Source organism: Buteo buteo, chromosome 14 (genome assembly GCF_964188355.1).
Source record: "Buteo buteo chromosome 14, bButBut1.hap1.1, whole genome shotgun sequence".
In the NCBI taxonomy this organism is placed as follows: domain Eukaryota; kingdom Metazoa; phylum Chordata; class Aves; order Accipitriformes; family Accipitridae; genus Buteo; species Buteo buteo.
Window position 1 is genome coordinate 22,420,782 of NC_134184.1, and position 13,569 is coordinate 22,434,350.

Here is a 13,569-nt window from a genome sequence, read left to right on the forward strand (position 1 = left end):
GTCTTTCTTCTGCCTGCCCTAGTCAGTCACCCTTCAGTTAACATTTCTTCTCAATTGCTGCAATCTTCAAACCAACTTGATACAGTTTATGTTATCACTGAGTTAGCTTGTAGGCAAGTATTGCATTCTGTTACAAGGTCAGCTATTTCACAGTTTCTTCCTAGGCAAATGTCCAGCCAGGTAATTTGGGGATCTACAACATTACTTGAATAATAATACTTCCCACTGATTATTAAAAAAAACATTCAATGTGTGGAGCGTTGCAAAAATTTTTAGGGCCCCCTATTCATAATGCAGTTGCATAGTCACATGTTTTCTTAAATTGGTTAGGTTTTTTAGTTGACTATCATTTAGATATGTGAAGAAAAACTGCAGTAGCATCTTAAACTTTATTATTTGCATGACTTCAGTAAAGAACTACTTAAGACTTAAGATTTTTTTATCTTAAAAAACCCCAACAAACAACTGTTAACTGTTACCCTTTCTTATTTCTATTTTGCTGTTGTTCTAATTTACATTTTTAAAAGTCAGAGACCTAGTCACTATGCATTGTGCACTCACTGGATGAAACTATTAATCTTTTTCACTTCCTTTTTCTTTGAAGCACTGATAGTGTAATGTATACCTCATTTATAAATCGGTTACAATTAAATGTGGTGTAGGTGCCAAATAATGTAATCTATAAATATGCCATATGTTCTATCAATTAATTTATTAGAATTTATCATAAATTGCAAATCTGGCAAAACTAGTTTTTATAGAGAAAAAGGAACAGATTTTGGCCAAGATTCATGCCTCCTAAGTTTTAAACACTTAATAGTTTCTCTCAATTTTATTACATGTTGTGGAGCAATAGAACCAAATTTAAAGATAGAACAAGTAATACAGAGGGCCCGATATCTAAATTATACATGTTTCTCAGGTTTTACTCTGGTGTAGGTCTTGTCTGCTCTGAAGAGCTGTTTGTAGCTGAGAAGCATTAAGTAAGCTTTTTCAGCACATACTGCTTCTGAAATGATTCCAGGCCATGGCTTTTCAAGGAAGATCTGCAATAGAAACCAAAGCATCTCAAACAGAGATATCAGATTTGCTTCAGAACAGTATTCCTGATCCAAACTGAAAAAGTAATTTAGGTGCACCTTTATGTATAAAAGTGAGAAATTGTTTGCCTTACATTTTTCCTAATGTCAAAAGAAATAAAATTCCAGAGATTTTAGCCTTGTTAATCACCCTTTTGACTTGACAATTTATCTACATGGCTAAAGTGAGAGCTTAATATAGTTTTGATCAGAGACTTCAGTTAGCTGCACTGAATCTGGAAACAACTAAGATACTATCACAGAATTCTTACAAAGTAAAAAGATTATATACTATCTTCATATGTCTTTATCATAGGTCATGTAATTGGGCCTTTTTGGAAGATGCTCGTAGAATTGTCTACTTCAAGGAGGCACAAAAGTTTATTCTTGGAGACAACAGCATAAACTCTTCCATACATTGAAAAAATATTTTGAGAAAAACAATGAAGAAGTTGAAGAAAAGAAAAAGAAGTCATTCCCTAACAAAATATATTAGAGAGCTTAGGTACACAGATACGTAAAATTTTCTTGTTCTCAAAAAAAAAAAAAAAAAAAAAAAAAAGAAGATTAGTACAAAACTTCCAATTTGTGCCAAATGTATCAAGTCAAGCATATGAAAGCCAGTGGAGTTTAAGTACCCAATGATTTGTCCCATACAAGACATTAAATGTCTCACTATTCACTACTGGAAAGTCTGACTTCTAGATATTGTCAATGTTGAGAGTGGAGCTTCTCAAGATAGAATTATTTTAATTTAGCGGAGAAAAAGTAGATGACCTTTTTAACCATATGTTTATTCTGAACATTTACCTTAGGATCAGACAAATTTCTTTCTAGGAATATCTGTTTTTGTTAATGCTGAGAAAGAGGCTGTCAAGATCTTCCCTGAACACAAAGACAAACCTTAAGTATATCTAAACTTCTACAGTTATATTCTACTTCTATTTCTGATGGCATCCATACTTGTAGTTAGATATCTCATGTTCACATGAAAATGAGATATATCTTTTGCAGAACGGTCCAAGAAAGAACTAAAAGAAGCAACATTCCCTACCTGCTGCTATGTAAGGAAACATCTGCTTATACTCCTAAATGAACAATTCAGTTTTATTTCAGAACTCTCAAAAAGACTTAAGCACAGGGTCTGTTTTATATTTTTACTCTTGAACTACAAAGGGAAAACAGACCTTCTAAACCACACCTTATTTTAGCCCACAGGACAGTGATTTGAACACTTATATATTTACTGCAACAGTGCATTTAGCAAAAAAGGTGTTAATTCAAACTATCCTGCTTAGGTTTGGATAGACTCAACTCCTTAAAGTATCATTTGATATTAGTGACATCATGATCTGAACAAGCTTAATAGTTTCTAGAATGTGAAGTCCTCAATACCACATAGTCTTATTATGCCTGTAGGGCTTAGGCCAAACCAGCTTTTGAGTGGAAAATGAGAAACTGAGATGTAAGGTTATAAGACTTGATTCTGAGGACAATTTCTCAGTGTAGTATATTTCTTGTATTATTCATAGACGAAATGTATTTATTATGAAGTTTCTAAAATTACATTATCAGTTGGATGCTTTATAAGAAAACATGGCAAAATTACAGTCTTAAATTAGTAGCACAGTTCTCAGAAATAACTAATTAAATGCATGCATAGACACATTTTCAGAAAGAGATCCCATTCAGACAGGATGTTTGCATATCAAGTGTAAAATATTTAGCTGAAGAAATCTCAGAGATGACCGTGAAAAGCTAGGCACCTCATCCCACAACCTGTCACTGTCATAACGAGCAGATAAGTTCCAGTTGGTTTGAAATGAAGGATAAGACCAAGATCATTTTTCTAAAATTGAAATTAATTGCCCAAAGAATGTTTTCAATATTTGAATTAGACAGTGATGAAGATGATGATTTATATTTCATGTATGTTTTTCATTTGAGAAATGAATTTTAAATTAGAGTTTAAATAGATAATCTCAAAAAGTTTTGAAGGACTTTTAGAAATCACCTTGATCTACTAAGTGTCCTAATATGGCAGGCCTTCAAAATTCAGATAAACATTCAAATACTCACATCTTAATTTCAGTTTGCATCGTGAATCTTTTTGAAATTCAATAATGAAGGGGAGAATGAAAGGTGAGTTATGAAAAAAAATTGAAAGGTGAAGAAGCATTGGTAGGAGATGAGGGTGAAATGGCTGTAATTAAGAGTCTGACATTGGTAGGAAATGCAGGTGAAATGTCTATAATTAAGAGTCTGACTGTCAGGCCTTCTCTGCTGTATCAGTTAAGCACTAATAAAATATTAATACAATCAAGTGAATTACTGAGATGATGTACCTATGAAATGCTCTGAAAAGCTGAGAAAAGACTAAAAATATATGTGAGAGGGATGAGACTTAAAGGGACAAACAGACATAAACCATGTCTGAACAGAAGGTGTGAAACATAATGGCATGTGAAATAAATTATGAAACTTGAGAGGAAAGTGCTATCTCATTTGTTTCATCTATTTTTTTTTCTTTTAGTGAATGAGCTACAAAACAAATATAAATGAGTCCATGTAAGCTCTCCTGTTTTCAAATGAATAAATCAAATTATTTTAATGTCCTTAACTTGTATGAAATTAAATCAGATGACAAACAATGAGTTTGTAATCAGTATCTCATGGGAGAATCAACCTGTTTATGATACATTATTTGAAGAGCTATTGTATAGCAGATGATAGAGAATGAAAGAGGAAGAATTTTATTGAAAATAATCTAATTAGCCAATAAGAACTCTCTACAATCAATTAATCACACTGTGACTAAATAATTTTGTAGCACTCAGAAAGGTAACCATCCAATTATTCATTTTGTTTATAATTGGTAAAAAAAAATATTTTCAATACTTTCTCTAGGGGTATCAATTTATATTTAAACAGGTAGTTTGACTTTAACTCCAGAATGTATTTATATAGACATAATCACTAAACCTTTTTGTAATGGAACATTTTATTTTTTCCTCCTTCTTTTCACACTTCATCCTTAAAACTCTTAGAAAAGACAAAGCTACTTTAAGAGAAATGAGAATCTATCATCTTTGTATAGCAGGCTTTAAATTTTTTTACCAACCAAATAACATACTTGAAAAAACTTGTTCAAGTAGAACATCCACCACATAAACCAACAGAGGCCTATCAGATAAATATATAATAAATTAGTACAATAATACGTGTTGTTGCATGTTAAGTTTGTTTTTAAACTGCCAATCTAGAAAGAAAGAAAATTAAATAAAAACTTGAATTTTAGTCTAGCATTTCATTGTCACTTTCAAGTGAAGCCAAGTTTCAGAAGTTAATGTGCTTGGTTTGGAGTGCTTTTATAGCTTTGCATATAATATTTTAACTGGGAGCAATGTGACTGCTTTTACATGACCGAACAACGTCTAGTGACATTAAGCTCCTTAGCATATCTGGCCTAGTCCCTGGCTCCTATCTCTGGCTTTCCAGATCTCTCTCTTTTGTAGGATTTGTGCCATGTTGTCCAGCCCCTTGCAGATGTCTCAGATAGCCTATGACATCTCAAATGAGAACAGGTCTTTATTGTTTAGACAGGTGAATGCTATCCATGATGTCTTTCAAGGCTTTCGTCCTAGTCTCAGACCTGTTATGAGAGCAAACACAGATCAAGGTACAGAGCAAGGCTACATTGCAGTGAGTTTAAATGAAATATAACTAGGCTGAATACAGTAAGAATCAGCCTTGTGCATACACTCTGTGTGAGCGGCAAGTCTGAAGATTTTGATCTATGAAAGTGTTCATTGCATATGAATACCAGTTGTGGAGTCCCTTTCAACCTGCAGGCCCTAGACGTGTATTCTAGCAGCTTACGCCTAGGACCGCCTTGCTCTTTCTCAAGAAAACTCCTTAATTGTTGAGTAAACACTTCAGATGTCAATGTCCTGCTGTTAAAAATCCTACAACTCTGAAATGTGAAATTACAAATGCTACTTGGATGATAATGATTAATTCTCTGTGATTATTCTCTCCAGATCTATGCATATGACTGAGGTAGAAATATTGCAACTGAATTTCATAGTGAGGATCTGTGTTTGGTTTTCCTCTATGAAATACCATATTCTCTGTTCAAATATCTTTTAGGTTTTCCAGAAAGGATGGTTTTTGTAATCTTTCATCTTGCTTGGAGACAACAAACAAAATCAAACCATCTGATTAAAATGTTAACAATATTTGTTTTAGCAGTGTGGCACTTTGATATGCAGCCAATTATACTATATTGACTCTATCCTGTTCACAAAGTTTCTCTTTTAAATCTGGATTTTGTATTTTGTAACCCCTCTACATTCAAAGGATATCTGTCTGTGGATGCATATCTTTAATGCAGAGCTTCAATTGCCTTTTGATGTGAATTTGTTGTTTGGCAATCCATCCCTTCATTTGGCCCAAGAGGATCTCACAAAACAGCTTGATTAATGGCATCTTTATAAAATATTGGGCCTGTATTCATGTATTAGAAAGAGAAGAACTAATTATGAAAATATGTTCCCTAAAAAGGAATAGTGAATGAAAGTACCGAATACTGTCATGACAAGCAGAGATATGAAACAATAGTAAACAAGAATTTACTCCAAATATGCAACAACAACAATTAAAAAGGTAGCTTTACAGTGCAATACTAATGGTTATTAGTCGACACTTAAAATATTTATTCAAACAGAAGTTTGATTACAATAATAAATTATCTGCCAGCATAATTCTAATTTTGTTCCAAGAGAAAAAACATTGAGCAGAGTGCTAACCAGCAGTTGGTCTGAGCTTACAAAACACAAACCTTTCCCTTGACGGATAGCTATTCTAATGTATCTTTCACTCACATATCCTTTATATTACAGAGGAATGATTTTTTTGGTCTGTTTATCATATGTAGAAAATGAAACATATTGTTAAGGTAAGTCAAAAACTACATGAAAATAATTTCATTTTTTCTTCAATTACTTTATCATTTGAAAATCCTTTATCCTATAATACTATATTAATATGGAATGATCAAACATCACCAAGAAAAATGTTTGGATTTGGGAATTTTATTTCCCCCCCTACGGCCTATGCCCTTGAACAAAGAACAATAAAGTAGAAATGGCATAGGAACACTTCGGTAAGTGGATGCCTTGTGACAGACCACTATTGGGAAATGTCTGATCAACACAAGTAGATGGCAAGGCTATCTTAGAATTTCCTATGCAGGTAACAAAAAAGAGAGCTTTTGATTAGATGGGTGTATGGAGTGAGAAACTAATTTGACCTTTGATTAAATGATCTCACTTTCCTGGCACTATCACCTATATCTCAATTATATTCTGCTAAGAGAAAAAATAAATTTGGCCATTATTTTAACTGACATGAAAGGGCAGAATAGAAGGGTTTCAGCTTTCACTAGCTCCTGCAGACAGTGAAATAGGAAAATGAGTGGCCCCTAGAATTTACAGCCTCTTACTTATTACAGGCTGTGACTGCTGCAAGCACAGAGGGGATAATCAGCTTGTCAAGAGCCTGCCGCTGAGAATGCCAACGTATAATCACTTCTATTGCTTCAGAAGACTTCTTAGGAAACTGTGGCACTGCATTTGCATTTAAAAAGCCATGTTGTACAATTGTGAAGAGAGTTTATTTCAAAAAATACTGTAAAATAGTCCTTAAAATGATTAATTCATTCTTTCCCATGAATACCGTATAAAGAGACATAAATGTTGATAATGTTGTATTGAAATGTTAGGTCAAAATCATTAGACTAGTAGATATTTGCAGGAGATAAAAATCCATTCCTTGGTGAGTATTGTTTCTTGCACAGAGGATGGTCTGTGCCATATTTACAGAATAATAAAACTCAGTGGAATCAAAACTTGTGTATGTCAATTTTTTCAGAACTTCAGAATGTATAGGATTGTAGCAATTCTCAATAGCTCAAAATTGTACTTAGGCTTTCTGGTAGCAATGAAACTCCTTAACTCATAGAGAGCTCTGTTTCACAGAGCCAAGTGCTAAACAACCGTTGCCCACAAAGTAGAAACCTTGTAAGCCACTCAAAAGAAAAATAAAGCCAGAAGGAATTTTATCAGATCCTAAGGTCTACAAAGAGGTATCTGAAAGGTTTTAGCAAAAAAGTCCAATAGCAACAATTTGTAAGGTAATAAGAAGAGGGGCAGCTTTGCAAATCACTGAAGCTCCACTGAGTTGAACCCTGGACAATATTGGAATTCAATACAAATATAAAGTCAGTTAAAATATTGTGGGAAAGTGAAAGATAGCACTACAGCTCAATTAAGTAGGAGCCATATACAAACTGCAGGAATCTTCTGGAGCAATCTGGAAAGGATTCACATAAGCAAAGAAGAGCATTGAGGGGTTAAAAGATATACAAAGGGCATTAGATTTTTGAAACAGGATGCTAATCTGGTTTAGCTTCAGCTGCTATATCAAGATTAGAAAAGGGGATAAAAAGCCTTAAGAAGGACAAACATTGTGAAAACTAAAGGGTGCAATCAAATATTAAATCATGCACGATTAAAATGCCTGACCTAAACCATTCAAATATGAAAGCTAGGAGTAAGTGAATTATAAGCAAATTATCAAAGAAAAGGCCAGATGTTGCATTTCTTGAAGAAACTTATTATACAAGAATATAAACTGGCAAGCAATTAGTTTGTGCAGGTATTATTTTTCAGTGATTAAATTAAAGAAAAAAAGAAAAAGGAAAAGAAAGAGGAGGAGTAATTTAATATCAAAGAAACTGACACTTATTAAAAGAAGAGATTAAATCAGATACAGAGGAAAGCTTTACAGTAATAAGGAAAAAAATAACTGGGTCAATCTAGACCCCTCATTTCAGGTAGGGATTTTTTTAGATTAATTTTGATTTAACATTACAAATTTCACAATAGGGAAAAAATCATACATGGAAGAGATATCAACAACAAATGACATTCCCTAGAGGGTTGCACTTAGAAATATGTATATTTAGAATTAAGCTGAAAAGGATACCATGATTTCATAGGCTTAAAGTCCAAGGCAAAAACAAATTAGGTTTAAGAATACCTGAAGTCATTGTGATCTTGTCAAAGATATTATCTTTCTTTCCTAGCCATAGAAATGCATGCATCAAGTTCTGTTACATCTTGACTTTCTTAAGTTCAGAACTATATTAAACTTAGGGTAAGTTTCAGAGTATCTAAATAGGTATCCTAAAGTAGTAGTTGCAGTGCAGAGAAATAGGTAACTAAGCAGAGCCAGAAGACTGAGATGATTCAGACAGACCAAGTCCGCCATGCTCAGATTCAGTCTGGCATAGAAAGGCAATTAAGGCTAGAAATCAAAGGACATCATTATCATGGAAGTAAATACTGGAAGCAGAAAAGGTATCTGAAGTAGAGGCAAAACACACTGGCTTGAGCACTATGTCATGCTGCACAGCTATGTGGCTTTCAGACATAACTACCTACCTTGTTTGCAAAGTCCTGTGTGTGTCTACAGACATTTGTGGGGCTGCCCATAGAGCATCAGAGGCAAATAAGTTCTGTATAATTGTTGGTATTGCTCCAAAAGCAATACAGGTCAGTGCCCTATCCTTAACAAGGAACTTCTGAAGGTAGGCAACACTTAGTACAGCAGAATGGCTCATTTTCCACTACTCTAAGGATCTCCAGCACTTGAACATAGACTTAAGTGTGTCCATCCTCACAGGACCCAGGGGGCAGAGTCTCCTCTGAGGTTAAGGGTCTGGTTAAGTAAATAAGCCTAGAGGTAATTTTTGCATATGACAAGCTACTGCTAAAACTGATCCTCTGTACAGAGGTGCAAGCAAGTGTTGATCCTTGTCATTTAAATGCTTTCAAACTTACACTTCACTCAAGATTTTCTTAACATTAATCTATAAAATTATCTTAGGATCTATCTGATTTCTTCTATTTAACCTGAGCTATTATGAATTCAGGAATGAAAGGCCAGAGAAGGCATGAGAAAGAAGAAACCTGTTTCCACCAGTCAACATGAGCTTTCAATCAGAAGCATTAATTGCTCTGATTTCACCTTCTAGGACTGTTTTGAATTAAACAATCATTGAACAAGAAACAAGGACTCAAACCCAGGTCTCTCTCTTCTGAGATGAAGGTGCTAGCTTTTGCTCAATATAAGCTCTTTACTACTAGCTCACTGTTGCTTTAGTCCTGCCTTTGGTGCACAGTGACTCAATTCTCATAGTGTTTGCATTCCTACATACCAGATTTCATTGTCTTGGTTGGAAGGAATGTCTTGGTAGGAAGGAATGCTGCACCTTTCTCTGCTGTAGAAGGGATAGAACTGACACTTCTAAATATTTGAGCAAGGTGTGAGAAAGAAAGAAAATAGAGTAAAACTAATTATGTCCTAACCTATACATTAAGGTGGTAAAAAACCAACCAAACAAACACAAAAACCCCATACAAAATCACAAAAAAGACACGGGAAATAAAGAAAATGTTATGAAAGAAATAAAATTTAATTTAAAAAAATAGTCTCCATTATTAAAAATATTCAGGCACAATTATGTAATCAGTTTCACTTACCCACATTAATACAAGAATGTCTTACAGCATGTGAGATTCAGTTACTTGGACATAGGCATCTAGTGCATCCTTTAGGGTATCCAAGCCATCCCCATGAGGCTGGCTGCTATGACACAGGATCTACAGGAGACCTTCAACTTTCTGACATGGCAGCTGGAAGCAAAATGGAATATCCAATTTATCTCAGATTACATAAAATGTCTGTTTTTAAGCAACTGAACTCCCTCCAGAGAGGCAACAGAAGAGAATCATACAAGCAATTGATCATGTTAAGCACAAATGACCAAAATTTGTCACTTCTAAAGAAAGAGTTTAAGAAAAAACTTTCAGCTAAAGAAAAAGGTTAAGTGGTCATTGAAAGAGTATTTCAGGAAGTTGCGGTGGTGTCTAAATAAATAAACTAGAAAGTTTGGCAATTGACATCACAACACAGTAAGTCAGAAAGAGTTTGAGGAACAGCTTGACAAGGTTAAAAAATAATACTAAACCTTTTTTCAAGGTCATAGAATGTGATAAGCCAATAAGCAAGCGAAGTAAAAAGAAGAGTTCTCAGAGTGTATTAGACCACAATTAGAAAGGCTAAATGCATTTTTTCCATCCGTGCTCACCCTGCAGAAAATGGAGAGTTTCCCATGCTGTAAGTCTTTTGAGAGTTCTGTTTCAGGATCTGTTGCAAACTGACATTTCTGTAGATCTTACAGAACAAGAGAATGAAGAGTAACGAATCATGCTAGAAACCTAAGAAAATCAAGGAAGCTGAGCTACCAGTTGTACAACGTAACCTGTTTTAAATCAGCTGTGGTAGCTGATGATTGGGAAGTGGAAGAAGAGACTCAACTTTTAAAAGTTCAAGGGGACATACAGGGAACAACAGAACACAAACCAAAATATTTACAAAAAGGAAGTTTATGCAAATTATTCTGAAAAAAATCAATTAGTGGATACCATTAAGGTTCACTAAAGGAGTCAAAAAGCAAAAAACATTGAAATATTCTCCTTTGCTCTTCAAAAGACATTCATTAATTCCATCAACAGAGGGTCTCAAAGAGCCTCATAGTAAAAAATGCAAAGCAATGAAGGAAGTGCAACAAGAGGCAAGCTTCTAACAGAGAAAAGTAGTTATATAAAAAGAAGGAAAACAAAATAGGAAAAAAAAATCATTTCTGTCAGGGAGAGAGACATCACCAGTAGAATTCCTCCAGGAATCCATGCTCTGTGCTATTCAACATGCCTATAAATGATCTGAAAAAGGTTTTAAGAATAGCATAATAAAGGTTGTTGACCTTATTAAGCTATTAAAAGTAGTAAAGACAAAAAAATGACTGAAAAGAGCTGCAAAAGCAAAACATTTTGTTGAATGTTTGGGTCAATAAAATTGGAGATGAAACAGTGTAAATAGTTATAGTGATGTATATGGAACAACAACAAAAAAAACCCAAACCAACCCCAAAATTCTTATTTTCAAACACCATGCTGGGTTCTGGACTAATACCACAAAAAAAGATCATTCAGTTATAATAATTTCTTCCTTATGTGAAATAATCTATGCAGTGCTTTTGAATGGTGAAGAAAGTCCACAATCAAATAGAATATTAGGAATTATTAGGAAAAATAAAGCAAGAAAAAACAACCTAACCCCCACCCCCCAACAAGCAGAAAAAGAATGTACTGTTGAATAAGCCCATGGTACACTCACAGCTTTAATATTATAGGAAGTTCTTGCCCTACCATCTGTAAAAGTAGAAAAGACAAAAACATATAGACAGAACATTCCAGTAACTATGACTTTACCTTTATTAGTAGAATGACAAAGGTTATGTACTGACTCAGCCATTCAGAATCTCAGGCTTTGTTTGGGTTTAGCTGGATCTGAGCTGGTTTATAGCTTGCTCTAACAGTTGCCTACTAGTCAAGTGGCTGTTGCCTGACGTGCTGCAGCTGGGAGCACTGGATATAGTACAGGCCTGTCACCCCAAGGTAGAAACAGTAGCCCTGTGTGTCAGCTGAGGCACAGGAACGTGCTGTACAACTTTCAAGCTCTAGCTCGTGATCCGTAGAGAGGAACAAAACTCTCATAAGAAAACATACAAATAAATACATGCCTGTGAAAAACAAGCAGGGGAAGAACTCCCACTTGCCAATATTATATTCCTCCTGGCAAAAGAACTCAGGGTGATGACAACTGGTACCCTTCCTCTTGTCAGAGAGTGAAACTCTCAGCCTTAGGATTCACAGGAATGTTGGAAAGGTGACAGTTAAAACCAGAGGAAAGGGTTGGTTGTAGGCAGGCAGTTTTATATAACGATATTTGTTAGTGAAGCTTTTTTTATTCTGAATTAATTGGGTGATTGTGCTGGTTTTGGCTGGGGTAGGGTTAATTTTCCTCACAGCAGCTAGTATGGGGCTATGTTTTGGATTTGTGCTAGAAATAGTGTTGATAATTTAGGGAAGTTTTCATTACCGCTGAGCAGTGCTTACCCACAGCCAAGGGCTTTTCTGCTTCTCCCCCCACCCCACCAGCGAGCAGGCTGGGGGGGCACGAGGAGTTGGGAGGGGACACAGCCGGGACAGCTGACCCCAACTGACCCAAGGGATATCCCACACCATATGACGTCATGCTCAGTATATAAAACTGGGGGAAGAAGAAGGAAGGGGGGACGTTTGGAGTGATGGCATTTGTCTTCCCAAGTCACTGTTAGGTGTGATGGAGCCCTGCTGTCCTGGAGATGGCTGAACGTCTGCCTGCCCATGGGAAGTGGGGAATGAATTCCTGGTTTTGCTTTGCTTGCCTGTGCGGCTTCTGCTTTACTTATTAAACTGTCTTTATCTGAACCCATGAGTTTTCTCACTTTTTCCGATTCTCTCCCCCATCCCACTAGGAGTGAGTGAGCAAATGGTTGTGTGTGGTGCTTAGTTGTCAGCTGGGGTTAAACCATGACAGTAATTTGGATTATTAGACTGTTAAAACATTAATTGAACTAACATTAAGTTCTGGGCTCCATACATATGCTATGTTCCCTTTTGCCACTAAGGGGATTTGGGGTGTAACAACAAGAAAGAGACAAGGCAATCAATAGCTTCCTAATGAAGAATTGTTAAACAGAGTAGAATCTTCTCAGGAAAGAAGAATGAGCAAGGGAGAATATAGTGGAAATGTACAAAGTAGGGAGGGGTACTGGAAGTAAAGACCCATTATGTCTTTCCTTTCTTAATACTGGAAAGAGAAGTCATCAGACAAAAAATGTAGGTGTCAGTTTAAAAAGAAATAGTCGAGTCGTGTACTTAGGTAGTGAGATATATTGGCACATGACACTATGGATGCTCAACGTTCACATAGTTTCAAGACCAGACAAACTTAGGAAAGAAAAAGTCTCTAGGGCTTTAAACGGAAATATACTATTTCTTCTACAGGAAATCCAGAGCTACAAATTGTTGGAGACTGGAAGTATATTCTGGGGAATTCTGATGCTACATTTTCTGTTTGAGTACTCCTCCTTAGACTTCTGCTGGAAAGTCTCTTTGGCACATTTGATCTGACAGTTCTCAGTGAATCTATAAAATGATATAACTCAGCATAATAATACCACTTGTGTTTTTTCACTTTCTATATATTTGAGAGTAAGGAAATCTTGCATACACTGAAAACAGTTGTAATATCATAACACTGAGTACAACAGAATGGCTTATTATTTTGTTTGTATAGGCTAATCTCACCTCTTATTTTAGAACTGAACACATTTTAACGATGCTTATGAAAAGAACAGGATCAGTTTTTCCTTAGAGAATACGTATTGATTAAAAGTATTCATATATAAAATGAATACATATATAATGCACTGCTCTCTACTGCTCGTAAATATACATGTGCAATCTAGAAGACATGA

The 13,569-nt window shown here is 35.3% G+C and overlaps 1 long non-coding RNA gene across 1 annotated transcript; it reads right to left on the reverse strand.

Moving 5' to 3' along the window:
- Positions 1-693: 693 nt before the first annotated feature.
- On the reverse strand, positions 694-11,622 carry LOC142039513 (uncharacterized). Its single transcript, XR_012652917.1, has 3 exons — positions 11,477-11,622; positions 9,686-9,838; positions 694-1,046 (listed from the first exon to the last, which is right to left on the reverse strand). It is a non-coding gene; the product is annotated as an uncharacterized LOC142039513 (long non-coding RNA).
- Between the last annotated feature and the right edge of the window lie 1,947 nt (positions 11,623-13,569).